The 12,157-nt window shown below is 39.4% G+C and overlaps 1 long non-coding RNA gene across 1 annotated transcript; it reads right to left on the reverse strand.

The window, feature by feature from the left end:
• Positions 1-1,700: 1,700 nt before the first annotated feature.
• Positions 1,701-2,417, reverse strand: LOC134158342 (uncharacterized). The gene is made up of 2 exons (XR_009962732.1): positions 1,859-2,417; positions 1,701-1,733 (listed from the first exon to the last, which is right to left on the reverse strand). It is a non-coding gene; the product is annotated as an uncharacterized LOC134158342 (long non-coding RNA).
• Between the last annotated feature and the right edge of the window lie 9,740 nt (positions 2,418-12,157).

A 12,157-nucleotide genomic window follows, 5' to 3' on the forward strand; every position in this document is an offset into this window, starting at 1 on the left:
GTCATTAAGAGTCTGAATAAACTGCTCTGCTGACTCACAGCCTTGTGTAGGATAGCAGTTATGGCTGAATCTTGTGGACATGGCTGTACATTCTCAAATGCGTGCACATGCGTGCACATGCATGCATCTGCACACAGACACACATAGAGACAACAGGCAGACCTGGCAGCATCCTAAGGGAGTAAAGGTCTGCTCTAAATCCTGCCAAAACTGGCAACACTCTGTTGGCTGCCTTCGGTATGTATTTCTAGGCTGTCAGCCGATTTATTTACCCCCCAGTATGTGCTGTCACTCCTGATCACTTACTCACAAAGTGCTTTCAGAAATATGTTTACAGAAGAACCTCATTCTGACTTTCATATTAGTGCAAATTAGTGGGAGTACTTTCATTGGAAGTGCTCTTGGGAGCCATTTTGGAAAGCTCTTGTTATTTGCTTGCTACTGTAAATTAATCCCAAATGTTTGCAATTATTCATGAGCCTAAAACTCAATCAAGCCCTCTCCCCCTATCTCAGTGTTTATATAGTTTCCACATCCAGTTAAAGTGAACAGAAATAACATCTGGGACGTGGACCCACAAATCCACTACTGCATAAAGGAAGAAACTAATGTTGCTCTACTGCTGGGCACATATTTGCCATTCAGCTGATGTGAGATGTTTCCCTCTACACCTTTACAGATAGGAAAGCTATACCACAGTTGTGGCAGGACAAGAGAATGACTGTGGGTAGCTTGTTCACCGTGTGTTCACTTTCTCTTGTGTAGTGCTCATCAGCCACTCTGTTGGAGGACTAAATGTAGGCACAGATAATATTAAAGTAAATACTTGAATAGGTGGCTTTGACAATATGTCACAGGGTAAATTGGTTTTGAGACTGGGGAAAAACTGTGTGGAATGTCTAAGTCACTCTGAAAACTGTGAAGCAAGAATATACTTATTAAAATGAATATTCTGTTCTGAGTGGTCATCAAAGTGAAAAAAGCATCCTTGCATTATTTCACTATGCAAAAATCATTACACTCTCAGAATTTAAACCGAAAGGCTGTAGAGTTTTTAAAATTTGGGGGTTTCTTCAGCAAGATGAATTGCTCAGAAAGAAGAGGGCCTGTGTGCTATGTCATTCTGACTAAAGTTCTTGTGGAATAATGTCATTACTAGATGAGAAACTAAACAGAAATATTCGATAAAATGTGTACATCTGCACAATGGAATAGTCCTTATATTTTACATCGAGCTACCTCAGGGTCATGGAAGGTGTTTTATTAGCACAGTCAACAATAATAGCATGACTTTTATTAGTAGGAAAAGATAGAGTGAGAGACTACTAATTATTTTTCAGCCTGAGGGGCATTTTTCCTGAAATGACTGTTAATTTGATCATTGTGGTGCAGTTCACAGATTTACATGAACTTATTTCAGTGCGACACATGGTTAAGAACTAGACTAAAAATGTTGCTTTATTAATGGTTTTCAGCGAATGTATTAGAAAGTGCTAACCATGTGGGTATAGGAATGATATTGATAGTACTTAGAAGGTTGAATCTCTTTGGAAGTAGCTAGCCTGAAGTCCTTTCCATGTGATATTTTTTGTTCATGCAGTGAAATATTAAGCCTACAAGAATGAAATAAAATCCCAGTGAAATGAGAATTTGTTGGTGTTGTCTTAGATCTATGTTCAGTCATTTTTCTAGAGGTGGGTTGTTTTTTTCTTTTTCTTTTTCTTTTTCTTTTTCTTTTTCTTTTTCTTTTTCTTTTTCTTTTTCTTTTTCTTTTTCTTTTTCTTTTTCTTTTTCTTTTTCTTTTTCTTTTTCTTTTTCTTTTTCTTTCTTTTTCTTTTTCTTTTTTTTTTATTTTAACTGATCTGGCAGGTCTAGGAGCCAATTACTTTTCTAAGTAATTATTGAATCAATACATACAGCCTAGATGTTTATGTATGTATGTATGTATGCATGTATAAATATAAATACACTGTTAACAAATCTTCCACTAGATGTGACAAAAAATTCTGGGAATACATTCCAGGTTTTAGCATTTTTAAACACTTTGGCATTTTTCTTACCTCATCTATCTCGTCTCCTTTTCAGCCCACATACACACATTGTTTCAGTCCTGAGGAGAGTCACATATGCAAGCTGAAAGGCTTTTAGTTTAGATTAAGAGAAACTGCAAGATGAAGGGGAACAAAGGCAGAGTCTCCACAAGGACAAATAGTTTGCATCTGCTTTGTCACATGCTGCCTTCACTTGTCCTTACAAAGTGATAGCCTCCCTTGATGGTGGGGACTTTTTAGGAACGTAAAACTTCAGCATGCAGTGGGTAGTCCCTATTGCTGTGTGCAGCTGTCCAGTGTACGGACCAGGAAGATGTGTTGCACAGCTGCATCTTTCATCTTGCTGTGGCAGACTCCAACACATGGTACAAGTGAAGTACTCTTGCATGGTCGTATGAACATTACCTGAGTTGCAATCTGAAAAATCTGATCTTTTCAAAATTCATTTTCATTGCCACCTGTGGTAAAAGCTGTAGAAGAAATTCCAAGACTAGGGTAGCAGAGATTCCAGTGAGCTGGCAGAGTATTTCCTCACTTTTCTCTTCAAGACCATGCATGTTTAGTGATTATTCACCTTCTCACTTGGGAGAGCACTGACAGTAGCGTTCCCCAGGCTGAGGTGACTCTAGTCCAGGACATTCACCTTCTTTCCTAAATATCTTATTTACTTGCAGCTCAGTCTGAATTAGGGGGTGTAAAGCAAATTTCTGCCTAGATTGCTAAGTGCCACTCCCCCACAACCCCCAATCTTCAGCTGCTGCAGATAACTGCTGTCTTTTTGACTGCTTTGAGGTCCCGGTTTTGGTCCTGCCTGCCTCCAATCACTGCTTGCTCATCAACAAACCTAAAAGTAATATTTCCTCTTTGTAGGAAGGCTTATTAGGTACTAATTGCCTCTCGAAGTAGCAAGAGACAGAAGTATTTTTATCTGCCTTTTTTTTGTCTAGATTTGGTGAGGAAGAGAAGCGCAATTATGCAAAATAATGTTTAACAAATTCCCTATTCCTAACAGAGACAATTATATTTTCAATGATATTGTATAACTGTGAGTTCCTATAAGAAGTTTAGCCTGGACTTATAAAATCTTTTAACTGAGACATTTGAGGTATTACGGTTTACCATGACACGGATGGTCAGGTCTCAACTTCCAATGCACTGATATCAGAAACCTGCCCAGAGCCTCTGTCTGGAAATACGCTCAGAAAAAAAAGACTGCAAGTAGGCAGGAGGCTAAAGGATAAACTATTGTACCTGTGTTGCAGAAGCAAACAACACCAAGGGTCCACAGAAGCAAAGAAAAATACAATAGCCCAATCCTGCTGGGATAGCACAAAGAGGCAGCACCTTTGCTAATGGTGTCTGACCCTTACCACCACCTTTACTTTGCTATGGCTCTTAATTCTGAAGAATGAAGGTGATGGAAATACTATTTGGAGTTGCCTTTCTTCTGTCCCCTTTTCTGTCCTAAGTTAACCTTTGTCATAGTTGAAAATTTTAGTCGGTCATCTTTTCAAGTTCATTGGTGGGCACCCAGAGTTATCTGCAATTTATTCAGACTTATCTCTTACTGATGCATTAACCATGAGACTGAGATGGGTCAGACTTAACAAGCAGTTTTTGCTGAGAGAAAGTGGCAGACTATTGGTTGGCGTGGCCATTATCATTTTGCTTCATGAGACTTCTGTTTGTGATAGAAATTATTCATCTCAGTTATGCAGAACTGGAAAGCTATCCAGAGTCCATTATGTCAATCTGCAGGGAAAAAAAGTAAAAGGGCTAGGAGAGAAGCAAACACAATCATGCATTACTAGGACTGGATGATAGTTAACATAAATTCTTCATTTCTTGTGCTGTGGTCATTCTCTAAGGACTCTCTATAATGTACCAATAGATCCTGACATGCATCTCCATATCCTGGACTTTGAACTGTCCTATTATCTATAGTAGCCATCGTGATTATATGCAGCCTCTTCTCTGATATGTACGGTCTAAATAGCAAGGTCCCATCTGAACCTTTCAGATACAACTTTTTCTAGGAGACTTTACTTCAAATAAATTAGTTCCCTTAGGATTTGAACTATTTGAATTATTTTTAAGGACTGTTATCACCACAGAATTGTGATATACTAATAAATATGTCATTTTTAGTAACTTCTTAGTCTTTTTTATGCATACATCCAAAAAAAAGTTATTATTTCAAGAAACAAAATCCATTTATTTCCCTGTAACATTTTCCTCATATTTCAATATACATAAAAATAGAAGAGAATTAAATGACATTACTGCTTATAATGGCTTTTCCTTTCTGTTTTGAATAGAAAACTTTAACTGAACATCCTGCTGCTTTAAACTAAAAAGAATCCTACCACCTTTAATGAAAAAGAAGGAATGAAAAAACACATGGCTAAACTTTTGCTGTATTTGCCTTTTTCAGATTCACAACATGAACACTGTTGAATGAGCAAAATAGCACTCTTCATCCAACCATACTTTTACTTAATCAGTACGTACTTTCACATTAATCTAACATAAGGTACAGTTCTACAGTGTCTCTTGTGATATGTTTCCACTTCATAGCTAAAAGAGCTCTGGAGTATTATGGAGGAATTATAAGCTAGGCATATATAGGGCGTGGGATATCTAAAAGCTCTGACCCTGTGAAACTGTTGGATACTTCATTTCTACTTTGTCTAAGACAACTGCAGCTTGAACACTATAAATTGAATTGGAAGAGAATCTTTACATTTTAAAGGGGAAAAATAAATGTTGCTTATTGAAAATTTTATAACTGAGTAGACTTGAGGCTATGAAAGATTGTTTTTAACAGAAGTCTCTTGGCTGGAAGCTCAATAACATCTAAAAATGTGGAACAGTTTCATGCAACTAAATGAGAAGGAAATTATTATACAAGAATCAAAACAATATTGTTGTTTGTATGTTCTTTAAAGCTGTGAATAGCCACCTTTGCTTTAAATTTCACATTTTTGAACTTTGAAAAATGTTATTGAAGACAATTTGGTGCTGTTTTTTCCCTTCAAAGCCATATGGTTGAGAGCATTAAGCACTGTCCTGGGAATCAGGACATTCTCACTCCTTGTCTCATCTTTACTGCTGATGGGTCTTAATACTTTCTATTTCTTTAAACTTTGGAAATGCTATTTAATTATGCTATGCAACAACCCAGTTTGCAAACATTAATTAAGCCTCATAGCTCCCTTGTGGTCTGAGACAGGTAAAATACCATTAGTCTCAGATAATAGGGAAAATAAAGCTCAGAGGGGTTAAGTGGCATGCCCAAAGTCACAGAAGCAGTAGTATTTGGATCAGGATTATAATTCAAATTGTCTCTTAATCTACAATGACTCTGAAGCAAGGCAAATGTATTAAGATGAGCTCCTCAAGTTAAAAAGGAAGAAACAAGCAATTTAGCTGTTTTGAAAATTCAGCACCTTTAGGCTGAAGTTGCCTCCTAGTAAGTATTCATTCGAGCCTCACTGATCAATAAATAACCACACACAGAGGCCACCTCAACACTGAGAAAGACAAACAGAATACAAACAACGTCCTCGTAAGTTTCTAAGACAGAGAGGGTGGTAAAATTATGTAGAGGGCATCACCCCAGGGGCAGGCTGTGGGGATGGCGTTTCAGAGAGCACGCTCCTGGGACACAGTTGGCTTCCAGCTGCTACTCTGCCCAGTTAAACACAGAAGTGACATCATCTGGCCAGGAGGAGTCAGAGAAGGGTTTCCTTCCTGTCAGCTAAACACAGGAAGGCAAAACAGACAACACAGGAAGGCAAAAGAGGCTGCTGGAGAAAGAAGCAGGTGACTGCTGCACTTCTGCTCTGTGTGGGTCACCAGGGGCATAGCAAGAAGACCCATCTGCAGTGGAGCTTTGCTGTGTACCTGCTCCTCAGAGATGAGCCCCAGCTGCATCTGGTCTCCATGCCTATAGCTCCCTGCAGAGAAACAAAACCAAGAATTGACAGAGCAGAACAATAAGCTTTGCCTGGGACTCTGCAGCAAAGTAGGATGGAGGATATCCAGGGTTCAGAGTAACACATTAACATCAACCATGAATAAAAAAGATCTGAAACTGCACAATAACTGGGGTATTTACTGAGAATTGTGTACCATCCCCTCTTCAAGCACTATTACATATTCAAGTGGCCATAAGAGAGCATTCTAGAAAACTGCAAAGAAACCCTGGCTAGACACTCCATATAGATATACATATATATCTATATAATTTCCCACATACTATCTCCAGATGTTGGCACATATCCTCATTGTAAGAATATATAAGAAGGAATAGTATACTTGTTTCCTATATGAACTATTAAATAATACTGTTTCTACAATTCATATACACACGTGGGTTTTTCAACCAATGTATTTTCTACACAGATTTTACTTCTGCTGAAAAGACAGCCCTTATTGGCCAAGGCTGTCCTTGTGTGCCGGGACATAAGAAATTGAGGTGGGCCTTCACTGCCCTTCTGTTCTTCTTTCTGAACTAGATCTTTACAGGGTCTGAACTGCAGGCTGTAGTTCTCTGGATGCTCTTCTTCAATAGCCAAAGACAAGTCAGTTGAGTTGAAGATGAAGATACAGATAATTCTGTTAGTGGCAGATGTCTGTGGTCCCACTTATGGTTAGGAGACAGATGACATACCAGAATACAGTATGAAGTTCTGAGAATACTTACAAGGAGACTCAAGCAAGTGAAGATATTCTCTGGACCAGCAATATTCCTCTGATACTCCCTTTGTGTAACTTTAGGTTTTCAGGACATTCTAGTAGACCAATTTAGCAGGGAAATCTCAAATAATCATAAGGAACTCCTCAAATATTTTGTCCTCCAGATGTCATGCAAGACACAGAATTGTTTGTGACATGCCATAACTGTTAATGAGACACAATACTACTTCAGAAGATCTGGAAGAATTGGACTGTCTTTAGTATGTTCATTACATACACTTTTTCCACGAGTACCTAGAATATATCTGCTCTTGGGAAAGCTGACCAAGCTCTAGTGCTGTCATTCTGATGACTTCACCTTGTACCAGGTACGTCTACTAAATCTAATCCAAATGGAAACCATTCTCTAACAGATCTGAACAGTACTCGGCACCTTTTCATGTGACAGTTTTTGTCCCTGCTGAAGCCTGCAGCACTGCCTCTCAGCTTGATTATGGTTCCTCTGAGCACACCTCACCACATTTCCTGGGATGCAGCCATGTTACATTTCTGCCAGGTTACAGGGAAGAAATTCTTGAAATGAGTAACTGTTGGGATTTTTGCCAGCAGGCTCTGGCTAGCCACTCAATCATTCCATCATCTTTCAATAGATACTGCTTTCCTGGTTGCTATTTTACCAGCCAAAAGTCTAATAACCAGAAGGAATTCCTCAAATATTCAAGGTCCAGATATTTCCTTCTTCCATGCTTTATATACTCTCTTTCAGAAAACTGTCCTTGAAACGTGTCTGTAAGTACAGCTTAAAGCTCTCTCATACTTTTGATAATTAAAACCTTTTTTGTCCCTTATTTTTTTTACCAGCCAAGGCTAAACTTCATGTCCTGAATGCAATTAGCACGTTTTCTTTTCTCCTTGACAGTGTGGTATTAATACAAGCTTCGTTGAGACTGAGTTTGTGGCACAGATGAGAGGTTTTTGGCAGTTTTGCAGTGACTATCCAGGTAGGTTTCTGATTTGTACCTACTATTTTTTATCAAAGGAAAGACCCATGTAGTTTTGTTCAATTTGAACCAATACAATCTCTTTCCCTCTTTGAACAGCAACCTTTAAAGATTTATAGGGCAGCAGCTTGGAGTTCACTAACTATACCAGAGACACATGAAATTACAGTTCTGATAGAAGGTGTGAATTCTGACAGCATCAGAAGTTTCAGAATAAAACTAGGAATTTCACTTAAATCCTCAGATTTTTTAATTCTCAGACTAAAATGGAGTGAAAGAAATGGCCACTGGAGCTAAGACAAGCTTTCCTAACAGAGTGGGATTTATCAACAGGACAAAGTGCTTTCCTTAACACATAGAAGAGAAGGCTGGAGAAGCAGCCAGAGGCACCCCATTCATAAGTTGTCAGGCATCTTCTTTCTATAGTAAATATTATAATTAGAAATAAACATTGAGAGTAGGGTGAATTCCTGTTTCATGCTGAAGATACAATTTATAATTAGAGGAATACCTTCTGATAGTTTTTTAGATGCAAAGGCCAGTTTTTACAGGGAAGGTTAAAACAAAGCCTGTATGCGTGTGTCTTTTCCACCTATCATTCACTTATCTCAGGTTGGCCGGACTGAGTTTAAACATCCTCTCCTTCACTTTTTCACACTGGGGAAGTAGGTGATGCTGGAGAGAAGAGGGAAAAAAAAAAGAAAAAAAAAAAAGGAAAAGGAGAAGCATTTGACACAGTTTAATTCTGTCATGGTCTTTTGCCTGGAATTTGCTCCAGTGTCTGTCACAGGCACAGTAAACCTGTCCACTTCCTTCTTACAGCTTTGCATTTGGTTTTGCCTTACATATTTTCTCATATGAGAACTGCTTGTGAGAAGAGAAAGCAACCCACACCACATTTGTGTAGCTTGTCTAAATCAAAATAACAGCATCCTGGCAAACATTTGGTAGAGAGAGTGTAATAATTATTGGTTTGGTTTTCGTTAACCTCTTTTTGTTTAGTCAACATTAAGTCAATCCACCTGGAGCTTAATACTGTATGTTACTATAGTAACTTTACAGCCTATTTGATTGTGACAAAGGGCTTCATCTGGTCCATTTCATGCTCCTGTGTCGACCTACTCCCTCCCAGTGTTTTATTATATCTGTCTTTAAGAGTATCTGCAGGAGCCACAGCTGCTGTGCTTTTGTAGCAGAAAGCAGCTTTCACTGTGTGAAATACTCTGCTCTAAAAGGTCTTATGGGCTGATGGCATTATTGAATTTCAAAGGAAAGACAAACAACATTAAATTGTTTAAAGCTAATATTCATGTTTTGCCATACACCATGGGTTGGTTGTTTTTCAGAGTAGAACAGTATATAATCACTGGTTGATGCCCTTGAGAACAAAACCACAAAATAAAGTGATGTAGAATACAAAGAGACTTGAAAGTAATTCAGTTTTCAAAACAAAACAAAACAAAAAAATGTACTGGGGACTCAGGAAAAACATTAACTCCAAGATCCGGAGTTAGCAGTTTGTAAAATGAAAAATTGGATAATGCTCTACGAACAGGCCAGATCCTTCCCTGTTAAACCACTGTGAAGTCATTGATTTTAATGGCATTACTCCTAAATTTATACTAGTACCAGGCTGAGTAGTACATGACCCATGAGTGCAAAATGTTTAAGACTTTCCAACTGTCGCCTGTTCATTTTACAACCTGGTTGTTCTATAATGCTCTAACCAGCCATGTGGATGATTGTAACAAGCTGCTACGCAGCTATTGTTTGGATTACCAGCACTACAGAACTCTTCCATTGCAATGTTTGTTCCTGCTGTTTAAATTTACCTTACTCTAGCTTCTCAAGACAATTTATTCCTTGCCAAGCTTTTTTTCCCTCTATGCTCTACAGCTGCTGGCTTTGTGTGCAAAAATACTTTACAAATCTATTTTTATTGAGTCCATTCAGATTTGCCACATATTGCTAATATTTATCTGCGTATTTGATTTGAGAATAAAATGTGTTCTCTGTCCTAGTTTCTCTTACTCCTCGATTGTTATTATGGATGCTTCTGAATAAAGATCTGTGCATTTCTTTGTTGCCAGTGCAAGGGCGATGCAGTGAGGTTCCTCCTGCATTTCAGAGGAGCCCCACTCCAGTTGTGTTAATTGTTGGGCTGGCAGGGCAGTGAGTGCTGAATGCTGCCTTGTTAACTTGCTAAGCAGCTGGTCAGCAGGGTAGTTTGATTCCAGCAAGGCTCTTGACACCTCTGCCAAGGGTTATTGATACCTCACACACCCCAGCTGAGACAGATTGTTTTAGTCGTGCTTCATATCCATAGCACAGCCTGTAGTTAGGAAAAAAAGTGATTGACAGCTCACACCTCCTGGGCCCTTCTTACTACCAGACACAACATCTGCTATGCCCTGTGGAGCAGTGAACCAACACACACTGAGAGAACTGTTTCTAGTATTGTCAGGGTTGATTTTGTTTAACCCTTTCCGGCTGCTCTCTGGAGATGCACATAGGGGTTTCTGTAATCCTTTGCACGTGCTTAAAAAGTGTGGAATATTTGACCGAGTGAACACCAGAGAAAATGGTGCTAGTGACGGCAAGGAAACCAGTCGGCAGTTCTTCCTCAATAAGGTGATCAACATGCTCTGGATTGCAAAACAAAAACTGGGTTATCTCTACTGGAGAACTGCTTATTCCCAAACAACGCTGCAGATGCAACTGAAGAAGGGTGCACCTCTGAATCCATGGCCACTCAATTTCACTGAGTGTACACTCAGGAGGGGGCTTAATCACAAAGCTAAGCAAGTCTGTTTTGCAACTACTTACCTAGGTCAAAGCACACTGTGGTTAAAGGTTAGGTTATATGTACAAATACCAGAGGTGTATGGCTTTTTGATGGAGAGTAGAGAGACAAATTAAGGTACTATTTGCTTCTTTCAGAAAACAAGCCAGTAAGAGAACTAGCAACTGCAGCATCCTCGCTATAGATGATCTGATTTTTAATTACTAATATAGGTCATTAAATATACATGCAGGGAGCTTTCATAAACTATGTTCAATGTGTGAAAAAATGATGAAAAATGTTTTAAAGGTTCCCCAAAATAAACTGATAGTTTTAAAATACATCTGACATGTTTGAAGGACTGATTTGTCTTACTTTTGGACAGATTTTTAAAATATTTTCCCTCTAAAATAAAACCAGAACTATTGTTGAAGCCTAAAAATGAGTATTTTTATAAATTGTAGAATCATAAGACCCTTGAGTCCACCTGTTAACCTAACACCACCAAGTTCATCTATAAACCACATCCCTAAGTGCCACATCTACATAACTTTTAAACACCTCCAGGGATGGTGACTCCACCACTTCCCTGGGCAGCCTGTTCCAATGCTTGACAACCCTTTCAGTGAAGACATTTTTCTTAATACCCAATCTAAACTTCCCATGACACAGCTTGAGGCAATTTCCTTTTGTCCTATAGTTTGTTACTTGGGAGAAGAGACTGGCACCCGCCTTGCTACAACGTCCTTTCAGGTAACTGTTGAGAGCAAAAAAGTCCACCCCAAGCCTCCTTTTCATCATGCTAAACAGCCCCAGTTCCCTCAGCCACTTCACCAGATTTGTTGCGCTTCTTTGGACACACTCCAGCACCCCATTGTCTTTCTTGCAGTGAAGGGCCCAGACCTAGACACAGTATTCGAGGTGTAGTCTCACCAGTGCTGAGTACAGGGGGATTATCACTTCCCTAGTCCTGCTGGCCAAACTATTTCTGATACGGGCCAGGATGTCACTGGCCTGCTTGGCTGCCTGGGTACAAGTTGGCTCATGTTCTGCCAGCATCAATCAGCATCCCCAGGTCCTTTTCCCCCAGATAGCTTTCCAGGCACTTTTCCCCAAGCCTGGAGTGTTGCATGGGGTTGTGACACAAGTGCAGGACCCAGCATTTAGCCTTGTTGAACCTCACACAATTGTCCTCAGCCCATCCATCTAGCTTGTCCAGATCCCTCTGTAGAGCCTTCCTACCCTCAAACAATGCAACACACCCACCCAACTTGGTGTCATCTTCAAACTTACCGAGGCACTCAAGACCCTCATACAGATAATTGTTAAAAATATTAAACATAATTGACCCTAGTACTGAGTCCTGGGGAACACCACTTGTTACCAGCTGCCAACTGAATTTAACTCCTTTGCCCCTCAGGACTGTCTCCTAAGCGATTCTATCAACCAGGCTTCCAAACAGGCCAAATTCAGCCTTTCCAAAGTCCAAGGTAGCAATTCTGATGGCCCTGTCCTTACTTCTCAGAGAATGTAAAACTTTTATCATCTTGTGATCACTGTGCCCAAAACAGTCTCCAACCATCACATCACCCACAAGTCATTCTCTGCAAAAAAAAACAGGT

The sequence above is a fragment of the Pezoporus occidentalis genome, unplaced genomic scaffold, assembly GCF_034315485.1.
Source record: "Pezoporus occidentalis ecotype Australia unplaced genomic scaffold, CSIRO_AGI_Poc_V1 ctg13, whole genome shotgun sequence".
In the NCBI taxonomy this organism is placed as follows: Eukaryota; Metazoa; Chordata; class Aves; order Psittaciformes; family Psittacidae; genus Pezoporus; species Pezoporus occidentalis.